At 37.7% G+C, this 14,818-nt stretch overlaps 1 protein-coding gene across 2 annotated transcripts in view; it reads right to left on the reverse strand.

Annotated features, from left to right (window-relative positions):
• The window catches only part of TNPO3 (transportin 3), a 79,591-nt gene that overhangs the window by 60,871 nt on the left and 3,902 nt on the right, over positions 1–14,818 (reverse strand). The window contains exon 2 of one of the 2 annotated variants that reach the window (XM_027573637.2): positions 6,393–6,553. The exons of the other annotated variant lie outside the window; for it this stretch is intronic. The gene's annotated coding sequence lies outside the window, so the exon portion shown is untranslated. The remainder of the gene's footprint in view (positions 1–6,392; positions 6,554–14,818) is intronic. 2 annotated transcript variants of the gene reach the window in all.

Below are 14,818 nucleotides of genomic sequence, written 5' to 3' on the forward strand. Positions count from 1 at the left end.
CATTTCAATTGATGCAGAAAAAGCATTTGGCAAAATGTAACACCCTTTCATGACACTCAACAAACTAGGAAAAGAGAAAACTATCTCAACATAAAAAAGACCATACATGAAAAACCCACAATGAACATCTTACTCAATGGTCACTGGCAGCTTTTCAAAACTCTAAGATCAGCAACAAGACAAGGATGCCCATTTTTGCCACTTAAATTCAACACGGCATTGGAAGTTTTTATTGGAAGTTCCAGCTAAAGCAATTAAGCAAGAAAAAGAAAAGGCATTCAAATTGGACAGGAAGGGGTAAAATGATGATTACTTACATATGACATGATCTTATATGTAGAAAACCCTAAAGATTCCAAAAAAACCTGTTAGAACCAATAGATGAATTCAGGAAAGTTGCAAAATACAAAATCAACACCCCAAATCAGTTTTTATATATTAAACATGAACAATTTTTATACATTAACAATGAACAATTTGAAAAAGGAATTAAGAAAGCAATTGCATCAAATTACAATAGCATCAAAAAAAGAACAGAATCTACTCAGCAATAAAGTAAGGAAGCAAAAAGACTTGTACACTGAAAACTACACAACATGGGGTGGCTGGGTGGCTCAGATAGTTAAGTGTTAACCATCTGAGCCTCAAAAATTAAAAATAAAATTACCGTGTGATCCAGCAATTCTGCTTCTGAGTATATGCCCCAAACAATGGAAAGTAGGGACTCAGATATTTATACACACCAACGTTCATAGCAGCATACTTCAAAATAGCCAAAGGTTGAAAACAACTCAAATGCTAACTGAAAGATGAATGGATAAACAAAATGTGGTATACACATACAATGATTATTATTCAGCCTTAAGAAGTACCATTACATGCTATAACATGGATAAACCTTGAGGACATTTTGCTAAGTGAAATAAACCAGACACAAAAGGACAAATACTGCACGATTCTACTAATATGAAGTACCAAGAGTAGTCAGATTCATAGAGACAAAGTTAGAATTTTGATTGCCAGGCATTGAAGGGAAAGGATAATGGGGAGAGTTACTGTTTGATGGGTACAGAGTTTCAGTTGAAGATGAAAAGTTCTGGAGATGCACTGTGGTAATGGTGGTACATTTGGGGCACCTGGGTGGCTCAGTCATTAAGCATCTGCCTTCGGCTCAGGTCGTAATCCCAGGGTCCCGGGATCGAGCCCCGCGTCGGGCTCCCTGCTCTGCGGGAAACCTGCTTCTCCCTCTCCCACTCCCCCTGCTTGTGTTCCCTCTCTTGCTGTCTCTCTCTCCCTGTCATATTTAAAAAAAAAAAAAAAAAGTAATGGTGGTACCTTAAGGTGAATGTATTTAATGCCACTAAATGTACACTTTAAAATAGCTAAAATGGGGGCCCCTGGGTGGTGCAGTCGATTGAGCAACCGATTCTTGGTTTCGGCTCAGGTCATCTCAAGGTCCTGGGATCGAGCCCCACATCAGGCTCCGAGCTCGGCGAGGAGTCTGCTAAAGTTTCTCTCCCCCTCTCCCTATGCCCCCCCCATGCGCACATGCACATGCCCTCTCCCTCTCAAATAAATAAATCTTTAAAAATAAATAAGATAAAATAGTTAAAAATGGTAAATTTTATGTTATGTATATTTTATCACCAAACGAAAGAAAAACAGTTTAGAATCTGCTCCATCTCTTTTTAGATTAAAGGGCTTTGATCCTATTATAAAAAACCGCCAGAAGCAAAAGAAATCATGTCAGGAGAAAACATCATTTATTATCCCTTCAACTTTTCATAATATATCCAGTATCAAACAAAAGCAAGACTAAATAACAACAACAACAAAGGGAAAAGAAAAATGACAATAGAAAATAATGTACCTAGATAATGGAATGAGGACTAAAACATTATGATGTCTTAACTGAAGTGACAAAACTTAACATCACCAATAATGGAACAATTTTTTTTTTTTGAGATTTTATTTATTTGAGAGAGAGAGAGAGATAACGAGAGCAGGAACACAAGCAGGGGGAGAGGGAGAGGGAGAAGCAGGCTTCCCGCCAAGCAGGGAGCCCGATGCGGGGCTTGATCCCAGGACCCTGGGATCACGACCTGAGCCGAAGGCAGACGCTTAACGATTGAGCCACCCAGGTGCCTGGAACAAATTTTTATACTACTCCTGATGTGTTTCACTGAAAACAACAAATTATCAACTGTGTAGTATTCCTCCAAAAAATGTTTTACCTGAATGAAATCAGGAGAAAATGATGAGACAAATCCAAACAGTGGGGCATATTAAAAACAAACAATGGGCCTAGATTTGTTTTTTAGTGTCACTATCATAAAAGAAAAACCAAAATACCCTGAAGAACTAAAAAGACCAACTACAAGCAATGCATTTTCCTTAAATGGATCCTGGATTAGGAAAAATAATAAAAAATAAAAGCTATTGGGAAATCTGAATATAGGCTGTGTATTAGATAATACCATTATGCCAAAGTTATATTTCTAGAGTAACAATGGTTTTAGTTTAGAAAAGTGTCCTTGTTCTTGCAAGAAATATGTCAGCGTTTAGGAGTACAGCATTAAAAGGTCTTCAATTTACTTCCACAAGGTTAAAAAAAATACACTCAGAGAAGGACAGAAAGAGAAAGACAGAGAGAAGCAAATGGAACACTGTCAAATTGAGAAGGGCTATCAGTGTTCACTCTACAGTTCTTTCAAGTTGTGAACTTTTCAAAATAAACAGCTGGGAAAAAATTAAGTAGCTGATTAATGTATTAGAAGACAAACTGGAGAATGTCCATTAAGAAATGTAATCTATAAAAAAGAATCAAATGGAAATTCTAAAACTGAAAAATACAGTAACCAAAATTAATAACCGAATGGGGGAAGGGTTAAAACTGCAAATTAGACAACTGAAGATTACTATGCTAGAGACAAATCAAGAGAAAATAATAAGACCGAAGCACAAAATCAAAAGAGACAGAAGGGAAAGAATGGGAAGAATCTGAGTGACATGCGGGACACAGTGAAAAACTTTAACATACATGTAACTGAAATCCTACAAGGAAAAGAAAAAATGGGGCAGAAGCACTACAGATAATGGCTGAGAAATTTCCAAAGTGGTAAAAGACACCAACCCACAGACTTAAGAAGCTCTATAAACCCGAAGGACAGAAAAACCAGACCCTAGGCACATCATAATAACACTGTCAAGAAGCCAAAGAGGAGGGACGCCTGGGTGGCGCAGTCGGTTAAATGTCCCAACTCTTCGTTTCGGCTCACGTCATGATCTCCAGGTCATGAGATCGAGCCCTGTATTGGGCTCAGTGCTCAGTGCAGAATCTGGTTAAGACTCTCTCTGTACCCTCACGTGCTCTCTCTCAAATAAATTAATAAATCTTAACAACAACAAAAAAGGCCAAAGAGGAAAATCTAAAGGACAGAGAAAAGAGAAAAGAAGATATATTTTCTTTAAAAGAACAACAATTAGATTGATAGCTGGCTTGTCAACATTAACAACGGGAACCAGTATCTTCAAAGTACTGAAGGAAAATAACTACCAATCAGTTATTTTATACCAACAAAAAACCCTTCCAAAATGTAACAAAATAAGACATTTAAGACCCTAAAGAAAGGGGTGCCTGGCTGACTCAGTTGGTAGACCACCTGGTTTTTGATCCTGGGGTTATGAGTTCAAGCCACACGCTGGGTCTAGTGCTTACTTGCTTGCTTATTCGCTGCTTTGCTTACTTACTTACTAACTAAATAAGATAAATAAACAAAAAATTTTTTAAATAATAGTAAAAGAGAAGAAGACAGTTTATAACCAATATACCCTAAAAGAAGAAAATACTAAAGGGTGTTCTTCACGGAACAGGAAAATAATTCTGGATGGAAACATGGAAATAGGAAGAAATGAAGAGTAATGGAAAGGTTAAGGATGCGAGTATATCTTAATGGACACTGATTATATAAAGTAATATCATCTTGTGGGGTTTAAAACATATAAATAAAAATACCTGAGAGGAGAGACGCCTGGGTGGCTCAACTGGCTAAGTGTCTGCCTTTGGCTCGGGTCATGATCCCAGGGTCCTGGCTGGGATCGAGTCCCCCATCAGGCTCCCTGCTCAGCGGAGAACCTGCTTCTCCCTCTGCCTGCAGCTCCCCCTGCTTGTGTATATGGGCGTGCCCATGCTCTCTCTCTCTGACAGTAAATAAAATCTTTTAAAAAAAAAATACCTGAGAGGAGTTCTACATCTGTCTAAGATGTAGCAAGTCAGAAAGAACACTGCTTTTGAGTTAACAATAAACAAAAGCAAATAAACTACAAAATAACTTCTTAAAATGCATCAGAAAGCTCAGGTCCCAGGGCAACCAAGTAGACTGAAATCTAAAGACAGACCTCCAAGGAGATAGGAGGCGAGTACTGGTTCATCTGTGGCATAACAAATGAGGAAAAGAAACATAGCTCAACATAACCAATTAATAAAAATTCTGCCAAAATTATGAACAAACTGATAAAGTCTGAGCATGGACCAAGCATGAACATGTAAAACCTCTGGGACTCACAGACAAAAGGGGAGTTCACAACCACCTACAGGCTCTTCTCCACAGACCTCCCCCAGATACTCAGGACAAAGATTGGAGATAGGGCAAAAGACCAGAGAAAAACTCCTTTGGTAGGATGATCCTGGACAGGAACCCTCAATGGCATAGAAGGCACAAAAAGCTGATTAGATCCTCTCCCTTACTGAACAAAAGCCTCAAGCTGTGTGGGGGAAGCAAATCTTGTCACCCTCACGGCACAGGTGAAGACCTATTGCTGTTACTGACCAAGAGAAGTCTCCTGAAACTGAGGGCAGGGCAAATAAAAGTATCCTGCGCAAGACCTGCCAGATGCAAGGCAAAGCAAGAATGCCTTAGGTGAGATCAGGGTCACTGAGAAAGCCCCACCACTGAGAACAGCGGCACTGGAACTGAGACTATGGTAGACTGGGGCAACAGAGAACATTCCTTTCCTCCACTCACCCACACAAATAACCACTAAACACATCATATTCAAACTCATGAAACACAGAGATAACAAGAAAATATTGGAGGCAGGAATCTTTTTATATTGGCTCTATGACAGCTCAACCGTAGAACTTTGTACTATTATAATTACTCAGGCCTTCATTCATCTTTTCTAATAGACTGTGAGCTCTTTAAAGGTAAAGAACAATTGTAACTACTGTCTACATCTCACAAAATCCTTTGGCCATAAGAGGTACTTAAATATTTATTAAATTACTAAATATGAAGCAAAATGACAAGATACTATCATCTCCTAAGTCTGTAACACCTCTTTGCTTTCCCAATCATGAAAAGCCCAACCTTCTACTACACAGCTAAATACTTAAGGATTGGGAATCACCTCTAAGAACAGAACCCAAAATGTACTGCGAGAGAAAGGGCAAGAGAGAATAAGCAAATCAGTTCTTTACAGATAAAGAAAACAAAGGCCGAGAGGATGAGACATTTTTCATTCAGAATCCTCATTTGTAGAACCTCACATGCCTTGCACAGATGGAGCCTTGGTTCTGTTTTATTTTAAATACAGATTTAGTTTTAGCAATGAGAAGAAGTTCAATAATTTCCTAGCTAAAATCTGAAGATTCAGATATTTCAGAAAAAATTCAGTGAAGAGAACCTTAAAATCTCCCTAAAATGGGAATCTTCTGGAATGAACTTAAAATATTACCAGTACTTCTGAAATAGGAAAAAAGAGAACAGCACTTAACTCCAAGCAACTAAATCACCTATAAAACTTTTATCTTTTAATGCTCATTATGTAATTATCTAGGTTTTTGTTGTTTTGTAACTAAACTAAGAGATAGCTGAATTTCCTAGGACACTTCTATGAGAAACTGGTCTTCAGAAAATTCCCAAACAGGCAGAACCAAAGTGAAAGAGCTGTCCTCTCATTTTAACCACCCTTATTTATCTTGATGCTACCTCACCCACTGGTCAAATGTGCCTCTCTTTTCAAATACTTGTCTTTTAGAGTAAGAATAAAATACAGAGTGATCTCTAAAGAAACGTGGCAAACTTAAATATCACAGCTGCTAAGTAGACTGTCAATGAAAAATTACTTGGGATGATACTGTCAGTACTATATATTAAGGGGTCATAATTTATCAACTTTATTTTGAATTCTAGGACGGTTTAAGAATTGTTGACATCCAAAAACAAATAATCTTGTTTTGGTCACTGAATCATAAAGAAAATGCAACCAAATCCTGATACCCTAGACACTACAGTATATTGCTCATTGTACTTCCCCTTTGCTGAGCTGCAGACAGAAGGAAGATAAGGAAGGAAAAGGGATTCTTGAGAAGGAGAGAATAAAGCACTTACACTTCATAGGACTTTCTAGCCACAGATGCCAGGTGCTACCCACTGAAATCCAGGCTTGGACTAAGCTCCACATTTCTGAAAGGACCATCTCAACCGAAGCCTGGGGCTCAGAGTCAGCAGGAGGAAGCTGCAGCTCCCACCAGCAGCACATTTCAAAGAGGCTGCAACAAGAGAACATTTTCCATTTAAGCATCTAATTCCAATCTTCCATTTCACAAAGCAGTAGCAGAACAGGCCTTTACATCAGTCTTTTCAAAAGATATTTCCATGACTATGTGATGAATATGAAGCAGGCTATGGCCCAGCAATCCTTTCACTAACATACTCTTAAGTCTTTCATTATACTTCACAGCAAATCCTAAAAGTACTTGCCCTTTCCTTTTCTTTAATGGTGCTCTGTTGCTCCAAGACTCACTTCTACACCAACAGTTCTAAAACTGCCGAATCAACCTAAATCACCGAGCAGACAGGCTGTCAACAAAGCAAGCACACACCCAGATAGGAGCCTAAGGATTCATTAGCTGCCAAGAACTGGAAGCGGATTAAAGCTGCTAGTTAATCCTACAAAAAACTGCTCAAATTAAGCAGAATTACTTAAAATACTTCACTGAGGACAGAAGAGCTCTGGCAAAAAGAAAATGAGGTTCTGGAAATACAAATAGTTCAGTGAAATTTGAAAAATAACATAAAAGTATCAGGTTGCTGTAGTTTTTTAAGCATTTCAATTAGTGAATGATATATTTATTAAAGACTTTTAAAGATTTACAGTATATTGGGGGAAGAGACTAAGACAGAGTAAAAAAATAAAACAAAACCCCCCAAAAAACTATCAGTCCAAGAACAAAAGCTTTAGAGATATACCCTGTAACAACGTGGTAGAGCTAGAAAACGAGAATTTCCCAAATCAAGAAAAAAAAATCATTCCCATGAGACAGACTAAAAAAAAGAGTAAGTCTAATTTACCTGAAACAGAGAAAGTAACTTTTTAATTTGGTCAACTATCTTATCTTGAAAATTATATTTTTCAAAATAACTTGTTTTGTAAGATGGCCTGAAATGCAGAAACCATGATGAAATGAACTTAAGTTAAAACTTTCACCACAGCAGTGATAAGTAAACGCCCATCTCCAAAAGCAGAGTGTAAATGAAAAACAGTCATATAAAGCCCCTAGCAGGCTCCCATACCCATAGAATACTCTTGTGCGCATTAAGTAACTTTTCTAGAAGCAAAAAGGCTCCTTTATAGAGACAAATCAGCCAACTTAAACATTTTCACAGCCATCTCCATAACAATTGAATAAATAATTAAAAGGGAGATAACTATTTCCCTTATAGGAGGGTAGAGATTCCTAGCTAAAAATAATTCTTTACAAGATCATTAAGCTATTCAAAGTCCATGAGAAATTTCCAAACACTTTTCAAGTCAACTTTCAGAAGACTGTAGAACCCACATGCACTGTTCTATCTTGATTTCAATGAAGGCAATCAGTAAGACCAAATGACAGCACTGAATCCTGTGGCCACCTCAGTTTCTGATGAGATCCCCATGTTTCTGGGACAAGCATTTTTGAAAAATCCTAAATCCTAATGAACTCTGTCAAATGAAATTTGGCTCAAATTTATGACTGTCAGTGACGCATAATACGGTACTGAGAAATCCTGCCAAAATATTTTCATGACAAGTGTAAAAAATCCCTATCCAAATTTAAAATCCTCAATGACCTAAGTAGGTGAACATGAACCTCAAGAATGGCCCTGAAAAAAGATAAATAAATCTGGATCCATAAAATCAACTTTGTCTGGGAGTGACTGAAGCATGCATTCCTTGGTAATCACTTTGCTTGCTGTGGGCCTTACTAATTATACTAGGCAGTCCTATTTTAAAAGCAGAAAATGCCAACCTTGAAACCATTTGAAACAAAGCCAAGGTAAGTACTTCCTAAAAGCCAAAAATATAGAAAACCTATTTCCTTTAGTCACTGGTCTCTATTCCTGCCCATCTGAGCCAAGTTTTATAACAACTCATACAAACCAGAAGAATGAGAATAGTCTCAGACATATTAAGCATATGTTAACACTATGCTGAAGATTCAAGTTTTTCAATCTTATAGGAATGTGAAATGTCTAGCTTAAAATATTGTATAAAAAAAAAAGCATCAAAGTGTTAGAAAACTCTGAAACCTTATGTAAAAAACCCATATATTTTCACGTCTAATTCTAAGTACTTTCTTCTGTTCTGGAGCCATTTAAATAGTATTATACATGTCTGAAACAGAAAACAATGAATACAGAGGAAAAACTGAAAACTGTGCTACGGGCTTGAGAAAAAATAGGTAAAATACATAATGAAAACTCCATTAACAGAAAATTTCTTACCAAAAGAAAAAAACCACATTTCATAATATTGTCATTTTGGAAACTCTACCAGAAAGGAAAGTTAAGTCAATATTTTTAAGGAGTTCTACACGCCAAACACTACAATATTTTCCCCTTTAGCAGCACTATGAACTTCCAGTAACGAGAAATAAAGCTTCTGTCTGAGACTTCACCTGTACAGCAGTAAAACACTCTCTGTTAGTTACTTCAGTACCAGGGTACAAGCTAGAAAAATACAAGAGAGGTAATCTGAGCAATCTCAACTTCGTATGAATTAAATTTGTTTTCAAGTTCAACAGAGCTTAAAATTCTATAAAATCTGGAAAACAGGGCGCCTGGGTGGCTCAGTTGGTTAAGCGACTGCCTTTCGCTCAGGTCATGATCCTGGAGTCCCAGGATCGAGTCCCACATCGGGCTCCCTGCTCGGCAGGGAGTCTGCTTCTCCCTCTGACCCTCCCCCTTCTCGTGCTCTCTCTCATTCTCTTTCTCAAATAAATAAGTAAAATCTTTAAAAAAAAAAAAAATCTGGAAAACAGTATGGCAGTCCCTTAAAACAAAAAAAACAAGCAGCATTGCCATATAACCAGCAATTCCCTTTCTGGATATATACTCAGAAGAAGTGAAAGCAGGGCCTCCAAAAGGTATTTGTACACCCATGGTCACAACAACATTATCTGCAATAGCCAAAAGGTAGAAGCAACCCAAGTGTTCATTGACAGATGAGTGGATAAACAAAATGTGGTACATACGTTATTATTCAGCCTTAAAAGGGGATGAAATTCTGAAAATGATACACCATAGATGAACCCCGAGGACATTATGCTATGTGAATAAGCCAGTCACGAAAGTTCAAATACAGTATGATTCCATTTACATGAGGTACCTAGAGTAGTGAAATTCACAAAGATAGAAAGCAAGTTGCTAGGGGCTGGGGGACGGGGAGGGAAAAATGGGGAGTTAACTGTGTTTAATAGGCAGAGTTTCAGTTTTCAAGATGAAAAAGTTTGGAGATGGATGGTGATAATGGATGCACAACAACATAAATGTATTTAAACCCATTAATCTGTACACTTTAAAATGGTTAAATGGTGAGTTTTATGTTATGTATATTTTACTGCAATTTTAAAAAAGGAATGATCGTGAATGAACCTTAAAGACATTATGCTAAGTGAAATAAGATACAAAAGTACAAATAGTATATGATTCTACTTATACAAGGTATCTGGATAGTCAAATTCATAGAGACAAAAAGTCGAATGGTGCTGCCAGGGGCTGGAGAGAAGAGGGAATGGAGAGTTATTTAATAGGTACAGAGTTTTAGTCTGGGAAGATGAAAAAGTTCTAGAGACCAGCGGGGGTGATGGCTGCACAACGACATGAATGTACCTCATGCCACTGAATTGTATACCTAAAAATGGTTATTTATGTTATGAATATTTTACCACAATAAAAAAAATCTATGCAATCTATTTTCCATTTTCTTTATAGACATCAGTGCAATCAACATGAAAAAAAAAAATGAACTATCTGGAAAGCTTTGGAAGAAAACTGTGTTATAATTAGAAAATGCAGCACTGCCCTGATAATTTTATATCCTGAATCGCACTACCAACTTTGGTCCAAGGCCTGGGAAGACAAGAAATAAACTAATCCAAACATGGATGAAAGCCACTGGCTAACAGACTACCATGCCAACATAAATACCATCACAAATTCTCATTCATAGTCTCCAACAAAGACATGAAATGTCTATATGTGCACTGTCCAAGACTTGGAATGTGGCAAGTAAGGAACTGATTTTAACTTTTATTTAATTTTAATTAATTTAAGTAGTCACAACAGCCATCTGGCTAATGGCTACCATATTAGATGACACAGCCAGATTGCTGAACTCTGGAATAAAGATCTCTGGTTTTTATCATTTATGTGTTGCCAGTTTCCAGCAATGCAAGGCATACAGTAGTCCTGTTCGTTGAATTAACTGATCCACAAAATTTGTAGATGAATATTTTCTCTTTTCTAGAAAGCTCTCCTTTCAAAAGCATGTCATGTTTTAAGAGTCACTTAACTGAAGGATGAAAGCATAAGCATAAAAAAAGCCCAGATTTTCAGATATGTCAAGTCAATAACTGCAATTGCTAAAAGAAAAACCAAAGACCCTAGATTTTTTTAACTAGGCTAAAGAATCAAGAAATTCCAGAGAGGAAAATTATTAAGAAAGAAATCTGAAGCTGAAATTCCATGATCCATGACTTTCCTGATAGGATATTTAGAAGAAAATTCCTAAGGATATGTGACAAACCAAACATGACAATGTCAACTTAGTCCATCAGAGCATGCTTTGATTGTTTTATGATTTCATCATTCCATTTCAGTTTCCAGACTCAACTATAAAATTTTTGAGCTAACCTCTGACCCACAGATTGTCTCTATAAAAGTAGTCTCCTTATAATCTAAATTACAAACTTAGAAGAAATGTGTAGCATAATTCATTAGCTGTATAAAGAGATGGTCTTTCCTTCTATTGCTTGCTTTCTACACCATCTACTCATTTGGGTTACCAGAAGTGGACAAAGTGTTCAGAACAGTTCACTGATAGGCTTCCTTTAAGATCTGTCTCAAAATAACTTGCTTTATTTTAAAAAACTTTGGATATCAGTGATACCTGCCTATCACATAAATCAAAACCATGGCTGTAGGTTGTTTCCAAGAATTTTGTCAGGAAAAAAAAAGCTTAGAGTAATGAATATAGATTCGTTGGCAAATGGCTGTTTTATATAAATATTAGAGAAAGAGAAAAGATGCTAACTCATAGCATGGACTAAACCTTATCTAAATTACACCTTTAAACCAAATCAATTGTTACCAGGTCATTAGAATTCTACTAAATGGCTTTAAGATTAGTAAAGTGAAAGTTAGAGGGAAGTGATATGTTTTTTCAAAATGTGTATTCTTCTGGGGTGCCTGGGTGGCTTAGTTCTTAAGCGTCTGCCTTCAGCTAGGGTCATGATCCCAGGGTCCTGGGGATAGGGCCCCACATGGGAGCCCGCTTCTCCATCCCCCACTCCCCCAGTTTGTGTTCCCTTTCTCGCTGTGTCTGTCAAATAAATAAATAAAACATTTTTTAAAAAATGTGTATTCTTCAAAATGGTTTTCAAACAAACTAGGCACATTCGTTCCTTAACAACAAACTTGAAATTAAAACACTATGCCTGTTACTACACTAGAACAGACTTTTAGTCTGTACTTAGTGACTACCTCGAGAAAGCCTTATTGAGTCAAAAAGTTCCTCTCCTTTCCTGTACCCAAGTCTTTTAAAGAATAAAATGAGGGCAATATAAATTTATCTCACAAAGGTTGTTTTTTTTTCAAAGATTTTATTTATTTATTTGAGAAAGAGCAAGAGAGAGCAAAAGTGGAAGGGAGAGGGAGAAGCAGACTCCCTGCTGGGCTGATACCAGGACCCTGAGATCATGACCTGAACTGAAGGCAGACTCTTAACCAATTAAGCCACCCCGGTGCCCCTCACAAAGTTTGTTTAAAAAAAAAAAAAAAGGGATGGAGGGGCGCCTGGGTGGTTCAGTTGGTTAAGCAACTGCCTTAGGCTCAAGTCACAATCCCATGACCCTGGGATCGAGCCTTGCATCGGGCTCCCTGCTGGGCAGGGAGCCTGCTTCTCCCTCTCCCTCTGCCACTCCCACTGCTTGTGCTCTCCTGCTCTCTGTCAAATAAATAAAATCTTTAAAAAAATAAATAAATAAGGATGGAAAGCCTCAAAACAGAACATCACACGAGGCTGAATAATATTATTTTAAATTACCCATGGGTATGGTAGAGAGAGGCAGCAAAAAAAATTTGAGATATCCAACTATCCCTTCGTATTCATTCAACACACATTTTTTTTTAAAGATTTTATTTACTTATTTCTGCGAGAGGGAGAGCAGGAGCAGGGGAAGGAACAGAGGGAGAGGGACAAGCAGACTCCACACTGAGCGTGGGGCCTGATGTGGGTCCCTGAGATCATGACCTGAGCAGAAACCAAGAGTCAAACGCTTAACCTACTAAGCCGCCACCCAGGTGCCCCTCAACACACATTTTTAAGAACCTTTGTGTCAGGCACCTTGGTCACTGCTTTCTTAATAACCATTAAATTATTCCCTCAACTGTATCATATAAGCAAATAAAATGATTCTACAGTCTAACAGGGGGAACAAAACAGATTTTCAAAAAGGTAAAAAAAATTACAAATGCAATTATATAAAGTGCTCTAGGTGTTCAGTGGAGGCAGAAATGATTTTCATTTGAAGAGAATCAGTTAAGACTTCAAGGAGAAAGAATTTAGGCTGGGCTTTGAAAAGATTGGTTAGTTTCTTCATTTGAAGACAAGACTGGGAAAGAGTAAAACCACAGAAGTATGAAAGAATTAAAGAAATAACAAAATTGGACAGAGAAAGCATTCTCTACCACCTCCCTTCTCCCTCTCCACCATAACCATTTGCTTACTATGGGAAATACTACCGCTGTATGAATGCTGATGGGAAAGACGCAGTAAAGAGGGAGTCTGAAGATGCAAGTGAGAGGATAACCAAAAGATCAAGGTTCCTAAGAATTCAGAAAATGGATGCAGAGCACCTAGACCTGACAGGAGAAGGGAGAAGTAGTTGGCTACACCTATGCTGAAGTTATACCAAATCAGAGGTGAAGGGCTGATGGTACAGTATATTTATGAAAATTACTAGAATGATAGACCTTGTAATCCAAATTAGATAGAGAAAAGTAAGACAAGACCTAACGAAGAAACAATAGGAGCCAGTCAACTGAATAAGGTTTTGATGAAATTCAAGAACTAATTCAGGGATTTGTTTAACATGACTGAACTGATTGAATACATTTGTTTGCCCATGGGTCCCTTCCAAAAATCTACTAAAATCAGAGTAAAGAGATTTTTTAAAATGGGGGGGGGGGTGTTCCATAAGGACAAAAAGAATGGAAACATGACTGATATTAACAAAACTGTGAAAACTAGAATGCTTATTGAGGAGTTAACTGTCTTAGCAGGTCTGAAAAAGTTGAAACTTTTTCAGAGGAAGGACGGGATAAGAAACGGAAAGCCAAGGGGGCAAAATGATTCACGTTGCAAAATCTCAGTGAATTTAAAGTACCAAGTACAAGAATTAAAAGGTATACCTGAAGGCAGATGCACAGGTGGAAGAAAAAACATAGGAGTGGGTTCAAAATCTGTAATAAGCAGTTAGACTGAGTGGCCAGGCTACTATCCTCCCACCGTCACAGAAGACTCAAGATTTACTTTGGAAAGACTGATACAGAAGGACTCTGCACTCTTGGCCAATAGACTCACCTAAGGACAAGAATATCATACTGAAAATATATTAAATTAAAGCCTACATACTGGGGCACCCGGGTGGCTCAGTCGGTTAAGCGTCTGCCTTTGGCTCCAGTCGTGATCCCAGGGTTCTGGGATCGAGTCCCGCATCGGGCTCCCTGCTCCGTGGAGAGCCTGCTTCTCCCTCTGCCTCTGCCTCTCTCTCTCTCTCATGAATTAATAAATAAAATCTTTATATAGGCTGAACACTGAAAATGTAATTTGTTGATTTCAAGTAATGTTGATGGTTTGCAACGTAGCTATAATATATGGCAACAAGTCGTTACAAGTCTTGATGTCATAGCTGCCATGATAAAGCCTAGTCTCTAGATCTTGATTTCTAAATACTGTTATTCAATAAAGAAACTGTAGGTCTTTAAAAAAAATAAATAAATAAATAAATAAATAAAATCTTTAAAAATAAATAAATAAAGCCTACATACATCGTGGTAAGATCCATTCCCTGGTTCATTCTCCCACCTGCACTGGCAGCCCCATTTATATCCAAAGGATTGCTCTCAGGATAAAAGTGGTCCAAGAAAAAAGACCAACAGAAATATGAGAGAAGGGGTAAAGGTTCCCTTCTCAATTAGCCATCAAATGAGGGAGTAATCCAAGAAAAGATCATGGGATCCAGGATTCAATGCATCTAACACAAGAAAGAGAA

Source organism: Zalophus californianus, chromosome 12 (genome assembly GCF_009762305.2).
Source record: "Zalophus californianus isolate mZalCal1 chromosome 12, mZalCal1.pri.v2, whole genome shotgun sequence".
Taxonomy (NCBI): domain Eukaryota; kingdom Metazoa; phylum Chordata; class Mammalia; order Carnivora; family Otariidae; genus Zalophus; species Zalophus californianus.